This window comes from Medicago sativa, chromosome 2 (genome assembly GCF_051527215.1).
Source record: "Medicago sativa cultivar Bolivia chromosome 2, Bolivia_mono, whole genome shotgun sequence".
Taxonomy (NCBI): Eukaryota; Viridiplantae; Streptophyta; class Magnoliopsida; order Fabales; family Fabaceae; genus Medicago; species Medicago sativa.
In genome coordinates, this window is record NC_140750.1 from 50,174,446 (window position 1) to 50,187,688 (window position 13,243).

Consider the following 13,243-nt stretch of genomic DNA (forward strand, 5'->3'; position numbering starts at 1 on the left):
TAGGTTGCGTTAATTAACGAAAAAAAATGAAATACAATCGAAGTTTAATTTTCAAAAACGACGTAAAATTACGCTAATTAACAAAAAGAACACGAAATTTTGGCAAAAAGAGGTGCAACACAAGGACTTCCCAGGAGGTCACGCATCCTAGTACTACTCTCGCCCAAGCACGCTTAACTGCGGAGTTCTGATGGGATCCGGTGCATTAGTGCTGGTATGATCGCACCTGAAAGTAAAGCGTTGTAATTGTATATATATGCATTTCTAAGTTTATTTTTCAAAAAAGACGTCAAATTACGTTAATTAACGAATAGAGTTTTAGGTTGCGTTAATTAACGAAAAAAAATGAAATACAATCGAAGTTTAATTTTCAAAAACGACGTAAAATTACGCTAATTAACAAAAAGAACACGAAATTTTGGCAAAAAGAGGTGCAACACAAGGACTTCCCAGGAGGTCACCCATCCTAGTACTACTCTCGCCCAAGCACGCTTAACTACGGAGTTCTGATGGGATCCGGTGCATTAGTGCTGGTATGATCGCACCTGAAAGTAAAGCGTTGTAATTGTATATATGCATTTCTAAGTTTATTTTTCAAAAAAGACGTCAAATTACGTTAATTAACGAATAGAGTTTTAGGTTGCGTTAATTAACGAAAAAAAATGAAATACAATCGAAGTTTAATTTTCAAAAACGACGTAAAATTACGCTAATTAACAAAAAGAACACGAAATTTTGGCAAAAAGAGGTGCAACACAAGGACTTCCCAGGAGGTCACCCATCCTAGTACTACTCTCGCCCAAGCACGCTTAACTGCGGAGTTCTGATGGGATCCGGTGCATTAGTGCTGGTATGATCGCACCTGAAAGTAAAGCGTTGTAATTGTATATATGCATTTCTAAGTTTATTTTTCAAAAAAGACGTCAAATTACGTTAATTAACGAATAGAGTTTTAGGTTGCGTTAATTAACGAAAAAAAATGAAATACAATCGAAGTTTAATTTTCAAAAACGACGTAAAATTACGCTAATTAACAAAAAGAACACGAAATTTTGGCAAAAAGAGGTGCAACACAAGGACTTCCCAGGAGGTCACCCATCCTAGTACTACTCTCGCCCAAGCACGCTTAACTACGGAGTTCTGATGGGATCCGGTGCATTAGTGCTGGTATGATCGCACCTGAAAGTAAAGCGTTGTAATTGTATATATGCATTTCTAAGTTTATTTTTCAAAAAAGACGTCAAATTACGTTAATTAACGAATAGAGTTTTAGGTTGCGTTAATTAACGAAAAAAAATGAAATACAATCGAAGTTTAATTTTCAAAAACGACGTAAAATTACGCTAATTAACAAAAAGAACACGAAATTTTGGCAAAAAGAGGTGCAACACAAGGACTTCCCAGGAGGTCACCCATCCTAGTACTACTCTCGCCCAAGCACGCTTAACTGCGGAGTTCTGATGGGATCCGGTGCATTAGTGCTGGTATGATCGCACCTGAAAGTAAAGCGTTGTAATTGTATATATGCATTTCTAAGTTTATTTTTCAAAAAAGACGTCAAATTACGTTAATTAACGAATAGAGTTTTAGGTTGCGTTAATTAACGAAAAAAAATGAAATACAATCGAAGTTTAATTTTCAAAAACGACGTAAAATTACGCTAATTAACAAAAAGAACACGAAATTTTGGCAAAAAGAGGTGCAACACAAGGACTTCCCAGGAGGTCACCCATCCTAGTACTACTCTCGCCCAAGCACGCTTAACTGCGGAGTTCTGATGGGATCCGGTGCATTAGTGCTGGTATGATCGCACCTGAAAGTAAAGCGTTGTAATTGTATATATGCATTTCTAAGTTTATTTTTCAAAAAAGACGTCAAATTACGTTAATTAACGAATAGAGTTTTAGGTTGCGTTAATTAACGAAAAAAATGAAATACAATCGAAGTTTAATTTTCAAAAACGACGTAAAATTACGCTAATTAACAAAAAGAACACGAAATTTTGGCAAAAAGAGGTGCAACACAAGGACTTCCCAGGAGGTCACCCATCCTAGTACTACTCTCGCCCAAGCACGCTTAACTGCGGAGTTCTGATGGGATCCGGTGCATTAGTGCTGGTATGATCGCACTGAAAGTAAAGCGTTGTAATTGTATATATGCATTTCTAAGTTTATTTTTCAAAAAAGACGTCAAATTACGTTAATTAACGAATAGAGTTTTAGGTTGCGTTAATTAACGAAAAAAAAAGAAATACAATCGAAGTTTAATTTTCAAAAACGACGTAAAATTACGCTAATTAACAAAAAGAACACGAAATTTTGGCAAAAAGAGGTGCAACACAAGGACTTCCCAGGAGGTCACCCATCCTAGTACTACTCTCGCCCAAGCACGCTTAACTACGGAGTTCTGATGGGATCCGGTGCATTAGTGCTGGTATGATCGCACCTGAAAGTAAAGCGTTGTAATTGTATATATGCATTTCTAAGTTTATTTTTCAAAAAAGACGTCAAATTACGTTAATTAACGAATAGAGTTTTAGGTTGCGTTAATTAACGAAAAAAAATGAAATACAATCGAAGTTTAATTTTCAAAAACGACGTAAAATTACGCTAATTAACAAAAAGAACACGAAATTTTGGCAAAAAGAGGTGCAACACAAGGACTTCCCAGGAGGTCACCCATCCTAGTACTACTCTCGCCCAAGCACGCTTAACTGCGGAGTTCTGATGGGATCCGGTGCATTAGTGCTGGTATGATCGCACCTGAAAGTAAAGCGTTGTAATTGTATATATGCATTTCTAAGTTTATTTTTCAAAAAAGACGTCAAATTACGTTAATTAAAGAATAGAGTTTTAGGTTGCGTTAATTAACGAAAAAAAATGAAATACAATCGAAGTTTAATTTTCAAAAACGACGTAAAATTACGCTAATTAACAAAAAGAACACGAAATTTTGGCAAAAAGAGGTGCAACACAAGGACTTCCCAGGAGGTCACCCATCCTAGTACTACTCTCGCCCAAGCACGCTTAACTGCGGAGTTCTGATGGGATCCGGTGCATTAGTGCTGGTATGATCGCACCTGAAAGTAAAGCGTTGTAATTGTATATATGCATTTCTAAGTTTATTTTTCAAAAAAGACGTCAAATTACGTTAATTAACGAATAGAGTTTTAGGTTGCGTTAATTAACGAAAAAAAATGAAATACAATCGAAGTTTAATTTTCAAAAACGACGTAAAATTACGCTAATTAACAAAAAGAACACGAAATTTTGGCAAAAAGAGGTGCAACACAAGGACTTCCCAGGAGGTCACCCATCCTAGTACTACTCTCGCCCAAGCACGCTTAACTGCGGAGTTCTGATGGGATCCGGTGCATTAGTGCTGGTATGATCGCACCTGAAAGTAAAGCGTTGTAATTGTATATATGCATTTCTAAGTTTATTTTTCAAAAAAGACGTCAAATTACGTTAATTAACGAATAGAGTTTTAGGTTGCGTTAATTAACGAAAAAAAATGAAATACAATCGAAGTTTAATTTTCAAAAACGACGTAAAATTACGCTAATTAACAAAAAGAACACGAAATTTTGGCAAAAAGAGGTGCAACACAAGGACTTCCCAGGAGGTCACCCATCCTAGTACTACTCTCGCCCAAGCACGCTTAACTGCGGAGTTCTGATGGGATCCGGTGCATTAGTGCTGGTATGATCGCACCTGAAAGTAAAGCGTTGTAATTGTATATATGCATTTCTAAGTTTATTTTTCAAAAAAGACGTCAAATTACGTTAATTAACGAATAGAGTTTTAGGTTGCGTTAATTAACGAAAAAAAATGAAATACAATCGAAGTTTAATTTTCAAAAACGACGTAAAATTACGCTAATTAACAAAAAGAACACGAAATTTTGGCAAAAAGAGGTGCAACACAAGGACTTCCCAGGAGGTCACCCATCCTAGTACTACTCTCGCCCAAGCACGCTTAACTGCGGAGTTCTGATGGGATCCGGTGCATTAGTGCTGGTATGATCGCACCTGAAAGTAAAGCGTTGTAATTGTATATATGCATTTCTAAGTTTATTTTTCAAAAAAGACGTCAAATTACGTTAATTAACGAATAGAGTTTTAGGTTGCGTTAATTAACGAAAAAAAATGAAATACAATCGAAGTTTAATTTTCAAAAACGACGTAAAATTACGCTAATTAACAAAAAGAACACGAAATTTTGGCAAAAAGAGGTGCAACACAAGGACTTCCCAGGAGGTCACCCATCCTAGTACTACTCTCGCCCAAGCACGCTTAACTGCGGAGTTCTGATGGGATCCGGTGCATTAGTGCTGGTATGATCGCACTGAAAGTAAAGCGTTGTAATTGTATATATGCATTTCTAAGTTTATTTTTCAAAAAAGACGTCAAATTACGTTAATTAACGAATAGAGTTTTAGGTTGCGTTAATTAACGAAAAAAAATGAAATACAATCGAAGTTTAATTTTCAAAAACGACGTAAAATTACGCTAATTAACAAAAAGAACACGAAATTTTGGCAAAAAGAGGTGCAACACAAGGACTTCCCAGGAGGTCACCCATCCTAGTACTACTCTCGCCCAAGCACGCTTAACTGCGGAGTTCTGATGGGATCCGGTGCATTAGTGCTGGTATGATCGCACCTGAAAGTAAAGCGTTGTAATTGTATATATGCATTTCTAAGTTTATTTTTCAAAAAAGACGTCAAATTACGTTAATTAACGAATAGAGTTTTAGTTTGCGTTAATTAACGAAAAAAAATGAAATACAATCGAAGTTTAATTTTCAAAAACGACGTAAAATTACGCTAATTAACAAAAAGAACACGAAATTTTGGCAAAAAGAGGTGCAACACAAGGACTTCCCAGGAGGTCACCCATCCTAGTACTACTCTCGCCCAAGCACGCTTAACTGCGGAGTTCTGATGGGATCCGGTGCATTAGTGCTGGTATGATCGCACCTGAAAGTAAAGCGTTGTAATTGTATATATGCATTTCTAAGTTTATTTTTCAAAAAAGACGTCAAATTACGTTAATTAACGAATAGAGTTTTAGGTTGCGTTAATTAACGAAAAAAAATGAAATACAATCGAAGTTTAATTTTCAAAAACGACGTAAAATTACGCTAATTAACAAAAAGAACACGAAATTTTGGCAAAAAGAGGTGCAACACAAGGACTTCCCAGGAGGTCACCCATCCTAGTACTACTCTCGCCCAAGCACGCTTAACTGCGGAGTTCTGATGGGATCCGGTGCATTAGAGCTGGTATGATCGCACCTGAAAGTAAAGCGTTGTAATTGTATATATGCATTTCTAAGTTTATTTTTCAAAAAAGACGTCAAATTACGTTAATTAACGAATAGAGTTTTAGGTTGCGTTAATTAACGAAAAAAAATGAAATACAATCGAAGTTTAATTTTCAAAAACGACGTAAAATTACGCTAATTAACAAAAAGAACACGAAATTTTGGCAAAAAGAGGTGCAACACAAGGACTTCCCAGGAGGTCACCCATCCTAGTACTACTCTCGCCCAAGCACGCTTAACTGCGGAGTTCTGATGGGATCCGGTGCATTAGTGCTGGTATGATCGCACCTGAAAGTAAAGCGTTGTAATTGTTTATATATGCATTTCTAAGTTTATTTTTCAAAAAAGACGTCAAATTACGTTAATTAACGAATAGAGTTTTAGGTTGCGTTAATTAACGAAAAAAAATGAAATACAATCGAAGTTTAATTTTCAAAAACGACGTAAAATTACGCTAATTAACAAAAAGAACACGAAATTTTGGCAAAAAGAGGTGCAACACAAGGACTTCCCAGGAGGTCACCCATCCTAGTACTACTCTCGCCCAAGCACGCTTAACTGCGGAGTTCTGATGGGATCCGGTGCATTAGTGCTGGTATGATCGCACCTGAAAGTAAAGCGTTGTAATTGTATATATGCATTTCTAAGTTTATTTTTCAAAAAAGACGTCAAATTACGTTAATTAACGAATAGAGTTTTAGGTTGCGTTAATTAACGAAAAAAAATGAAATACAATCGAAGTTTAATTTTCAAAAACGACGTAAAATTACGCTAATTAACAAAAAGAACACGAAATTTTGGCAAAAAGAGGTGCAACACAAGGACTTCCCAGGAGGTCACCCATCCTAGTACTACTCTCGCCCAAGCACGCTTAACTGCGGAGTTCTGATGGGATCCGGTGCATTAGTGCTGGTATGATCGCACCTGAAAGTAAAGCGTTGTAATTGTATATATGCATTTCTAAGTTTATTTTTCAAAAAAGACGTCAAATTACGTTAATTAACGAATAGAGTTTTAGGTTGCGTTAATTAACGAAAAAAAATGAAATACAATCGAAGTTTAATTTTCAAAAACGACGTAAAATTACGCTAATTAACAAAAAGAACACGAAATTTTGGCAAAAAGAGGTGCAACACAAGGACTTCCCAGGAGGTCACCCATCCTAGTACTACTCTCGCCCAAGCACGCTTAACTGCGGAGTTCTGATGGGATCCGGTGCATTAGAGCTGGTATGATCGCACCTGAAAGTAAAGCGTTGTAATTGTATATATGCATTTCTAAGTTTATTTTTCAAAAAAGACGTCAAATTACGTTAATTAACGAATAGAGTTTTAGGTTGCGTTAATTAACGAAAAAAAATGAAATACAATCGAAGTTTAATTTTCAAAAACGACGTAAAATTACGCTAATTAACAAAAAGAACACGAAATTTTGGCAAAAAGAGGTGCAACACAAGGACTTCCCAGGAGGTCACCCATCCTAGTACTACTCTCGCCCAAGCACGCTTAACTGCGGAGTTCTGATGGGATCCGGTGCATTAGTGCTGGTATGATCGCACCTGAAAGTAAAGCGTTGTAATTGTATATATATGCATTTCTAAGTTTATTTTTCAAAAAAGACGTCAAATTACGTTAATTAACGAATAGAGTTTTAGGTTGCGTTAATTAACGAAAAAAAATGAAATACAATCGAAGTTTAATTTTCAAAAACGACGTAAAATTACGCTAATTAACAAAAAGAACACGAAATTTTGGCAAAAAGAGGTGCAACACAAGGACTTCCCAGGAGGTCACCCATCCTAGTACTACTCTCGCCCAAGCACGCTTAACTGCGGAGTTCTGATGGGATCCGGTGCATTAGTGCTGGTATGATCGCACCTGAAAGTAAAGCGTTGTAATTGTATATATGCATTTCTAAGTTTATTTTTCAAAAAAGACGTCAAATTACGTTAATTAACGAATAGAGTTTTAGGTTGCGTTAATTAACGAAAAAAAATGAAATACAATCGAAGTTTAATTTTCAAAAACGACGTAAAATTACGCTAATTAACAAAAAGAACACGAAATTTTGGCAAAAAGAGGTGCAACACAAGGACTTCCCAGGAGGTCACCCATCCTAGTACTACTCTCGCCCAAGCACGCTTAACTGCGGAGTTCTGATGGGATCCGGTGCATTAGTGCTGGTATGATCGCACCTGAAAGTAAAGCGTTGTAATTGTATATATGCATTTCTAAGTTTATTTTTCAAAAAAGACGTCAAATTACGTTAATTAACGAATAGAGTTTTAGGTTGCGTTAATTAACGAAAAAAAATGAAATACAATCGAAGTTTAATTTTCAAAAACGACGTAAAATTACGCTAATTAACAAAAAGAACACGAAATTTTGGCAAAAAGAGGTGCAACACAAGGACTTCCCAGGAGGTCACCCATCCTAGTACTACTCTCGCCCAAGCACGCTTAACTGCGGAGTTCTGATGGGATCCGGTGCATTAGTGCTGGTATGATCGCACCTGAAAGTAAAGCGTTGTAATTGTATATATGCATTTCTAAGTTTATTTTTCAAAAAAGACGTCAAATTACGTTAATTAACGAATAGAGTTTTAGGTTGCGTTAATTAACGAAAAAAAATGAAATACAATCGAAGTTTAATTTTCAAAAACGACGTAAAATTACGCTAATTAACAAAAAGAACACGAAATTTTGGCAAAAAGAGGTGCAACACAAGGACTTCCCAGGAGGTCACCCATCCTAGTACTACTCTCGCCCAAGCACGCTTAACTGCGGAGTTCTGATGGGATCCGGTGCATTAGTGCTGGTATGATCGCACTGAAAGTAAAGCGTTGTAATTGTATATATGCATTTCTAAGTTTATTTTTCAAAAAAGACGTCAAATTACGTTAATTAACGAATAGAGTTTTAGGTTGCGTTAATTAACGAAAAAAAAAGAAATACAATCGAAGTTTAATTTTCAAAAACGACGTAAAATTACGCTAATTAACAAAAAGAACACGAAATTTTGGCAAAAAGAGGTGCAACACAAGGACTTCCCAGGAGGTCACCCATCCTAGTACTACTCTCGCCCAAGCACGCTTAACTGCGGAGTTCTGATGGGATCCGGTGCATTAGTGCTGGTATGATCGCACCTGAAAGTAAAGCGTTGTAATTGTATATATGCATTTCTAAGTTTATTTTTCAAAAAAGACGTCAAATTACGTTAATTAACGAATAGAGTTTTAGGTTGCGTTAATTAACGAAAAAAAATGAAATACAATCGAAGTTTAATTTTCAAAAACGACGTAAAATTACGCTAATTAACAAAAAGAACACGAAATTTTGGCAAAAAGAGGTGCAACACAAGGACTTCTCAGGAGGTCACCCATCCTAGTACTACTCTCGCCCAAGCACGCTTAACTGCGGAGTTCTGATGGGATCCGGTGCATTAGTGCTGGTATGATCGCACCTGAAAGTAAAGCGTTGTAATTGTATATATATGCATTTCTAAGTTTATTTTTCAAAAAAGACGTCAAATTACGTTAATTAACGAATAGAGTTTTAGGTTGCGTTAATTAACGAAAAAAAATGAAATACAATCGAAGTTTAATTTTCAAAAACGACGTAAAATTACGCTAATTAACAAAAAGAACACGAAATTTTGGCAAAAAGAGGTGCAACACAAGGACTTCCCAGGAGGTCACCCATCCTAGTACTACTCTCGCCCAAGCACGCTTAACTGCGGAGTTCTGATGGGATCCGGTGCATTAGTGCTGGTATGATCGCACCTGAAAGTAAAGCGTTGTAATTGTATATATATGCATTTCTAAGTTTATTTTTCAAAAAAGACGTCAAATTACGTTAATTAACGAATAGAGTTTTAGGTTGCGTTAATTAACGAAAAAAATGAAATACAATCGAAGTTTAATTTTCAAAAACGACGTAAAATTACGCTAATTAACAAAAAGAACACGAAATTTTGGCAAAAAGAGGTGCAACACAAGGACTTCCCAGGAGGTCACCCATCCTAGTACTACTCTCGCCCAAGCACGCTTAACTGCGGAGTTCTGATGGGATCCGGTGCATTAGTGCTGGTATGATCGCACCTGAAAGTAAAGCGTTGTAATTGTATATATGCATTTCTAAGTTTATTTTTCAAAAAAGACGTCAAATTACGTTAATTAACGAATAGAGTTTTAGGTTGCGTTAATTAACGAAAAAAAATGAAATACAATCGAAGTTTAATTTTCAAAAACGACGTAAAATTACGCTAATTAACAAAAAGAACACGAAATTTTGGCAAAAAGAGGTGCAACACAAGGACTTCCCAGGAGGTCACCCATCCTTTGGCAAAAAGAGGTGCAACACAAGGACTTCCCAGGAGGTCACCCATCCTAGTACTACTCTCGCCCGGGTGACCTCCTGGGAAGTCCTTGTGTTGCACCTCTTTTTGCCAAAATTTCGTGTTCTTTTTGTTAATTAGCGTAATTTTACGTCGTTTTTGAAAATTAAACTTCGATTGTATTTCATTTTTTTTCGTTAATTAACGCAACCTAAAACTCTATTCGTTAATTAACGTAATTTGACGTCTTTTTTGAAAAATAAACTTAGAAATGCATATATACAATTACAACGCTTTACTTTCAGGTGCGATCATACCAGCACTAATGCACCGGATCCCATCAGAACTCCGCAGTTAAGCGTGCTTGGGCGAGAGTAGTACTAGGATGGGTGACCTCCTGGGAAGTCCTTGTGTTGCACCTCTTTTTGCCAAAATTTCGTGTTCTTTTTGTTAATTAGCGTAATTTTACGTCGTTTTTGAAAATTAAACTTCGATTGTATTTCATTTTTTTTCGTTAATTAACGCAACCTAAAACTCTATTCGTTAATTAACGTAATTTGACGTCTTTTTTGAAAAATAAACTTAGAAATGCATATATACAATTACAACGCTTTACTTTCAGGTGCGATCATACCAGCACTAATGCACCGGATCCCATCAGAACTCCACAGTTAAGCGTGCTTGGGCGAGAGTAGTACTACTAGGATGGGTGACCTCTTGGGAAGTCCTTGTGTTGCACCTCTTTTTGCCAAAGGATGGGTGACCTCCTGGGAAGTCCTTGTGTTGCACCTCTTTTTGCCTAAATTTCGTGTTCTTTTTGTTAATTAGCGTAATTTTACGTCGTTTTTGAAAATTAAACTTCGATTGTATTTCATTTTTTTTCGTTAATTAACGCAACCTAAAACTCTATTCGTTAATTAACGTAATTTGACGTCTTTTTTGAAAAATAAACTTAGAAATGCATATATACAATTACAACGCTTTACTTTCAGTGCGATCATACCAGCACTAATGCACCGGATCCCATCAGAACTCCGCAGTTAAGCGTGCTTGGGCGAGAGTAGTACTAGTATGGGTGACCTCCTGGGAAGTCCTTGTGTTGCACCTCTTTTTGCCAAAATTTCGTGTTCTTTTTGTTAATTAGCGTAATTTTACGTCGTTTTTGAAAATTAAACTTCGATTGTATTTCATTTTTTTTCGTTAATTAACGCAACCTAAAACTCTATTCGTTAATTAACGTAATTTGACGTCTTTTTTGAAAAATAAACTTAGAAATGCATATATACAATTACAACGCTTTACTTTCAGGTGCGATCATACCAGCACTAATGCACCGGATCCCATCAGAACTCCGCAGTTAAGCGTGCTTGGGCGAGAGTAGTACTAGGATGGGTGACCTCCTGGGAAGTCCTTGTGTTGCACCTCTTTTTGCCAAAATTTCGTGTTCTTTTTGTTAATTAGCGTAATTTTACGTCGTTTTTGAAAATTAAACTTCGATTGTATTTCATTTTTTTTCGTTAATTAACGAAACCTAAAACTCTATTCGTTAATTAACGTAATTTGACGTCTTTTTTGAAAAATAAACTTAGAAATGCATATATACAATTACAACGCTTTACTTTCAGGTGCGATCATACCAGCACTAATGCACCGGATCCCATCAGAACTCCGCAGTTAAGCGTGCTTGGGCGAGAGTAGTACTAGTATGGGTGACCTCCTGGGAAGTCCTTGTGTTGCACCTCTTTTTGCCAAAATTTCGTGTTCTTTTTGTTAATTAGCGTAATTTTACGTCGTTTTTGAAAATTAAACTTCGATTGTATTTCATTTTTTTTCGTTAATTAACGCAACCTAAAACTCTATTCGTTAATTAACGTAATTTGACGTCTTTTTTGAAAAATAAACTTAGAAATGCATATATACAATTACAACGCTTTACTTTCAGGTGCGATCATACCAGCACTAATGCACCGGATCCCATCAGAACTCCGCAGTTAAGCGTGCTTGGGCGAGAGTAGTACTAGGATGGGTGACCTCCTGGGAAGTCCTTGTGTTGCACCTCTTTTTGCCAAAATTTCGTGTTCTTTTTGTTAATTAGCGTAATTTTACGTCGTTTTTGAAAATTAAACTTCGATTGTATTTCATTTTTTTTCGTTAATTAACGCAACCTAAAACTCTATTCGTTAATTAACGTAATTTGACGTCTTTTTTGAAAAATAAACTTAGAAATGCATATATACAATTACAACGCTTTACTTTCAGGTGCGATCATACCAGCACTAATGCACCGGATCCCATCAGAACTCCGCAGTTAAGCGTGCTTGGGCGAGAGTAGTACTAGGATGGGTGACCTCCTGGGAAGTCCTTGTGTTGCACCTCTTTTTGCCAAAATTTCGTGTTCTTTTTGTATGGGTGACCTCCTGGGAAGTCCTTGTGTTGCATCTCTTTTTGCCAAAATTTCGTGTTCTTTTTGTTAATTAGCGTAATTTTACGTCGTTTTTGAAAATTAAACTTCGATTGTATTTCATTTTTTTTCGTTAATTAACGCAACCTAAAACTCTATTCGTTAATTAACGTAATTTGACGTCTTTTTTGAAAAATAAACTTAGAAATGCATATATACAATTACAACGCTTTACTTTCAGGTGCGATCATACCAGCACTAATGCACCGGATCCCATCAGAACTCCGCAGTTAAGCGTGCTTGGGCGAGAGTAGTACTAGGATGGGTGACCTCCTGGGAAGTCCTTGTGTTGCACCTCTTTTTGCCAAAATTTCGTGTTCTTTTTGTTAATTAGCGTAATTTTACGTCGTTTTTGAAAATTAAACTTCGATTGTATTTCATTTTTTTTCGTTAATTAACGCAACCTAAAACTCTATTCGTTAATTAACGTAATTTGACGTCTTTTTTGAAAAATAAACTTAGAAATGCATATATACAATTACAACGCTTTACTTTCAAGTGCGATCATACCAGCACTAATGCACCGGATCCCATCAGAACTCCGCAGTTAAGCGTGCTTGGGCGATAGTAGTACTAGGATGGGTGACCTCCTGGGAAGTCCTTGTGTTGCACCTCTTTTTGCCAAAATTTCGTGTTCTTTTTGTTAATTAGCGTAATTTTACGTCGTTTTTGAAAATTAAACTTCGATTGTATTTCATTTTTTTTCGTTAATTAACGCAACCTAAAACTCTATTCGTTAATTAACGTAATTTGACGTCTTTTTTGAAAAATAAACTTAGAAATGCATATATACAATTACAACGCTTTACTTTCAGGTGCGATCATACCAGCACTAATGCACCGGATCCCATCAGAACTCCGCAGTTAAGCGTGCTTGGGCGAGAGTAGTACTAGGATGGGTGACCTCCTGGGAAGTCCTTGTGTTGCACCTCTTTTTGCCAAAATTTCGTGTTCTTTTTGTTAATTAGCGTAATTTTACGTCGTTTTTGAAAATTAAACTTCGATTGTATTTCATTTTTTTTCGTTAATTAACGCAACCTAAAACTCTATTCGTTAATTAACGTAATTTGACGTCTTTTTTGAAAAATAAACTTAGAAATGCATATATACAATTACAACGCT

At 36.2% G+C, this 13,243-nt stretch overlaps 39 non-coding genes and 1 pseudogene across 39 annotated transcripts; 10 read left to right on the top strand and 30 right to left on the bottom strand.

Moving 5' to 3' along the window:
• Positions 1 to 109: 109 nt before the first annotated feature.
• On the bottom strand, positions 110 to 228 carry LOC146947946 (5S ribosomal RNA). The gene has a single exon (XR_015029294.1). It is a non-coding gene; the product is annotated as a 5S ribosomal RNA (ribosomal RNA).
• A 200-nt stretch (positions 229 to 428) lies between these two features.
• LOC146947947 (5S ribosomal RNA) lies at positions 429 to 547 on the bottom strand. Its single transcript, XR_015028843.1, has one exon. It is a non-coding gene; the product is annotated as a 5S ribosomal RNA (ribosomal RNA).
• Positions 548 to 745: 198 nt separating this feature from the next.
• Positions 746 to 864, bottom strand: LOC146947948 (5S ribosomal RNA). The gene has a single exon (XR_015028417.1). It is a non-coding gene; the product is annotated as a 5S ribosomal RNA (ribosomal RNA).
• A 198-nt stretch (positions 865 to 1,062) lies between these two features.
• LOC146947949 (5S ribosomal RNA) lies at positions 1,063 to 1,181 on the bottom strand. The gene has a single exon (XR_015028844.1). It is a non-coding gene; the product is annotated as a 5S ribosomal RNA (ribosomal RNA).
• Positions 1,182 to 1,379: 198 nt separating this feature from the next.
• Positions 1,380 to 1,498, bottom strand: LOC146947950 (5S ribosomal RNA). Its single transcript, XR_015028419.1, has one exon. It is a non-coding gene; the product is annotated as a 5S ribosomal RNA (ribosomal RNA).
• Positions 1,499 to 1,696: 198 nt separating this feature from the next.
• LOC146947951 (5S ribosomal RNA) lies at positions 1,697 to 1,815 on the bottom strand. The gene has a single exon (XR_015028420.1). It is a non-coding gene; the product is annotated as a 5S ribosomal RNA (ribosomal RNA).
• A 197-nt stretch (positions 1,816 to 2,012) lies between these two features.
• On the bottom strand, positions 2,013 to 2,131 carry LOC146947952 (5S ribosomal RNA). Its single transcript, XR_015029282.1, has one exon. It is a non-coding gene; the product is annotated as a 5S ribosomal RNA (ribosomal RNA).
• A 197-nt stretch (positions 2,132 to 2,328) lies between these two features.
• On the bottom strand, positions 2,329 to 2,447 carry LOC146947953 (5S ribosomal RNA). The gene has a single exon (XR_015028845.1). It is a non-coding gene; the product is annotated as a 5S ribosomal RNA (ribosomal RNA).
• A 198-nt stretch (positions 2,448 to 2,645) lies between these two features.
• Positions 2,646 to 2,764, bottom strand: LOC146947954 (5S ribosomal RNA). The gene has a single exon (XR_015028421.1). It is a non-coding gene; the product is annotated as a 5S ribosomal RNA (ribosomal RNA).
• Positions 2,765 to 2,962: 198 nt separating this feature from the next.
• Positions 2,963 to 3,081, bottom strand: LOC146947955 (5S ribosomal RNA). The gene has a single exon (XR_015028422.1). It is a non-coding gene; the product is annotated as a 5S ribosomal RNA (ribosomal RNA).
• Positions 3,082 to 3,279: 198 nt separating this feature from the next.
• Positions 3,280 to 3,398, bottom strand: LOC146947956 (5S ribosomal RNA). Its single transcript, XR_015028423.1, has one exon. It is a non-coding gene; the product is annotated as a 5S ribosomal RNA (ribosomal RNA).
• A 198-nt stretch (positions 3,399 to 3,596) lies between these two features.
• LOC146947957 (5S ribosomal RNA) lies at positions 3,597 to 3,715 on the bottom strand. Its single transcript, XR_015028424.1, has one exon. It is a non-coding gene; the product is annotated as a 5S ribosomal RNA (ribosomal RNA).
• Positions 3,716 to 3,913: 198 nt separating this feature from the next.
• Positions 3,914 to 4,032, bottom strand: LOC146947958 (5S ribosomal RNA). The gene has a single exon (XR_015028425.1). It is a non-coding gene; the product is annotated as a 5S ribosomal RNA (ribosomal RNA).
• A 198-nt stretch (positions 4,033 to 4,230) lies between these two features.
• On the bottom strand, positions 4,231 to 4,349 carry LOC146947959 (5S ribosomal RNA). Its single transcript, XR_015029283.1, has one exon. It is a non-coding gene; the product is annotated as a 5S ribosomal RNA (ribosomal RNA).
• Positions 4,350 to 4,546: 197 nt separating this feature from the next.
• Positions 4,547 to 4,665, bottom strand: LOC146947960 (5S ribosomal RNA). Its single transcript, XR_015028426.1, has one exon. It is a non-coding gene; the product is annotated as a 5S ribosomal RNA (ribosomal RNA).
• A 198-nt stretch (positions 4,666 to 4,863) lies between these two features.
• On the bottom strand, positions 4,864 to 4,982 carry LOC146947961 (5S ribosomal RNA). Its single transcript, XR_015028427.1, has one exon. It is a non-coding gene; the product is annotated as a 5S ribosomal RNA (ribosomal RNA).
• A 198-nt stretch (positions 4,983 to 5,180) lies between these two features.
• On the bottom strand, positions 5,181 to 5,299 carry LOC146947962 (5S ribosomal RNA). Its single transcript, XR_015029014.1, has one exon. It is a non-coding gene; the product is annotated as a 5S ribosomal RNA (ribosomal RNA).
• A 198-nt stretch (positions 5,300 to 5,497) lies between these two features.
• LOC146947963 (5S ribosomal RNA) lies at positions 5,498 to 5,616 on the bottom strand. Its single transcript, XR_015028428.1, has one exon. It is a non-coding gene; the product is annotated as a 5S ribosomal RNA (ribosomal RNA).
• Positions 5,617 to 5,816: 200 nt separating this feature from the next.
• Positions 5,817 to 5,935, bottom strand: LOC146947964 (5S ribosomal RNA). The gene has a single exon (XR_015028430.1). It is a non-coding gene; the product is annotated as a 5S ribosomal RNA (ribosomal RNA).
• A 198-nt stretch (positions 5,936 to 6,133) lies between these two features.
• On the bottom strand, positions 6,134 to 6,252 carry LOC146947965 (5S ribosomal RNA). Its single transcript, XR_015028431.1, has one exon. It is a non-coding gene; the product is annotated as a 5S ribosomal RNA (ribosomal RNA).
• Positions 6,253 to 6,450: 198 nt separating this feature from the next.
• Positions 6,451 to 6,569, bottom strand: LOC146947966 (5S ribosomal RNA). The gene has a single exon (XR_015029015.1). It is a non-coding gene; the product is annotated as a 5S ribosomal RNA (ribosomal RNA).
• A 198-nt stretch (positions 6,570 to 6,767) lies between these two features.
• LOC146947967 (5S ribosomal RNA) lies at positions 6,768 to 6,886 on the bottom strand. Its single transcript, XR_015028432.1, has one exon. It is a non-coding gene; the product is annotated as a 5S ribosomal RNA (ribosomal RNA).
• Positions 6,887 to 7,086: 200 nt separating this feature from the next.
• LOC146947968 (5S ribosomal RNA) lies at positions 7,087 to 7,205 on the bottom strand. Its single transcript, XR_015028433.1, has one exon. It is a non-coding gene; the product is annotated as a 5S ribosomal RNA (ribosomal RNA).
• Positions 7,206 to 7,403: 198 nt separating this feature from the next.
• LOC146947969 (5S ribosomal RNA) lies at positions 7,404 to 7,522 on the bottom strand. Its single transcript, XR_015028434.1, has one exon. It is a non-coding gene; the product is annotated as a 5S ribosomal RNA (ribosomal RNA).
• A 198-nt stretch (positions 7,523 to 7,720) lies between these two features.
• Positions 7,721 to 7,839, bottom strand: LOC146947970 (5S ribosomal RNA). The gene has a single exon (XR_015028435.1). It is a non-coding gene; the product is annotated as a 5S ribosomal RNA (ribosomal RNA).
• Positions 7,840 to 8,037: 198 nt separating this feature from the next.
• Positions 8,038 to 8,156, bottom strand: LOC146947971 (5S ribosomal RNA). The gene has a single exon (XR_015029284.1). It is a non-coding gene; the product is annotated as a 5S ribosomal RNA (ribosomal RNA).
• A 197-nt stretch (positions 8,157 to 8,353) lies between these two features.
• LOC146947972 (5S ribosomal RNA) lies at positions 8,354 to 8,472 on the bottom strand. The gene has a single exon (XR_015028436.1). It is a non-coding gene; the product is annotated as a 5S ribosomal RNA (ribosomal RNA).
• A 198-nt stretch (positions 8,473 to 8,670) lies between these two features.
• Positions 8,671 to 8,789, bottom strand: LOC146947973 (5S ribosomal RNA). The gene has a single exon (XR_015028856.1). It is a non-coding gene; the product is annotated as a 5S ribosomal RNA (ribosomal RNA).
• A 200-nt stretch (positions 8,790 to 8,989) lies between these two features.
• On the bottom strand, positions 8,990 to 9,108 carry LOC146947974 (5S ribosomal RNA). Its single transcript, XR_015028437.1, has one exon. It is a non-coding gene; the product is annotated as a 5S ribosomal RNA (ribosomal RNA).
• Positions 9,109 to 9,307: 199 nt separating this feature from the next.
• LOC146947975 (5S ribosomal RNA) lies at positions 9,308 to 9,426 on the bottom strand. The gene has a single exon (XR_015028438.1). It is a non-coding gene; the product is annotated as a 5S ribosomal RNA (ribosomal RNA).
• Positions 9,427 to 9,963: 537 nt separating this feature from the next.
• Positions 9,964 to 10,082, top strand: LOC146947976 (5S ribosomal RNA). The gene has a single exon (XR_015028439.1). It is a non-coding gene; the product is annotated as a 5S ribosomal RNA (ribosomal RNA).
• Positions 10,083 to 10,280: 198 nt separating this feature from the next.
• Positions 10,281 to 10,402, top strand: LOC146947977 (5S ribosomal RNA; annotated as a pseudogene).
• A 247-nt stretch (positions 10,403 to 10,649) lies between these two features.
• LOC146947978 (5S ribosomal RNA) lies at positions 10,650 to 10,768 on the top strand. The gene has a single exon (XR_015029341.1). It is a non-coding gene; the product is annotated as a 5S ribosomal RNA (ribosomal RNA).
• Positions 10,769 to 10,966: 198 nt separating this feature from the next.
• LOC146947979 (5S ribosomal RNA) lies at positions 10,967 to 11,085 on the top strand. Its single transcript, XR_015028441.1, has one exon. It is a non-coding gene; the product is annotated as a 5S ribosomal RNA (ribosomal RNA).
• A 198-nt stretch (positions 11,086 to 11,283) lies between these two features.
• Positions 11,284 to 11,402, top strand: LOC146947980 (5S ribosomal RNA). The gene has a single exon (XR_015028941.1). It is a non-coding gene; the product is annotated as a 5S ribosomal RNA (ribosomal RNA).
• A 198-nt stretch (positions 11,403 to 11,600) lies between these two features.
• On the top strand, positions 11,601 to 11,719 carry LOC146947981 (5S ribosomal RNA). The gene has a single exon (XR_015028442.1). It is a non-coding gene; the product is annotated as a 5S ribosomal RNA (ribosomal RNA).
• A 198-nt stretch (positions 11,720 to 11,917) lies between these two features.
• Positions 11,918 to 12,036, top strand: LOC146947982 (5S ribosomal RNA). The gene has a single exon (XR_015028443.1). It is a non-coding gene; the product is annotated as a 5S ribosomal RNA (ribosomal RNA).
• A 264-nt stretch (positions 12,037 to 12,300) lies between these two features.
• On the top strand, positions 12,301 to 12,419 carry LOC146947983 (5S ribosomal RNA). Its single transcript, XR_015028444.1, has one exon. It is a non-coding gene; the product is annotated as a 5S ribosomal RNA (ribosomal RNA).
• Positions 12,420 to 12,617: 198 nt separating this feature from the next.
• LOC146947984 (5S ribosomal RNA) lies at positions 12,618 to 12,736 on the top strand. Its single transcript, XR_015029318.1, has one exon. It is a non-coding gene; the product is annotated as a 5S ribosomal RNA (ribosomal RNA).
• Positions 12,737 to 12,934: 198 nt separating this feature from the next.
• LOC146947985 (5S ribosomal RNA) lies at positions 12,935 to 13,053 on the top strand. Its single transcript, XR_015028445.1, has one exon. It is a non-coding gene; the product is annotated as a 5S ribosomal RNA (ribosomal RNA).
• The last annotated feature ends 190 nt before the right edge of the window (positions 13,054 to 13,243 follow it).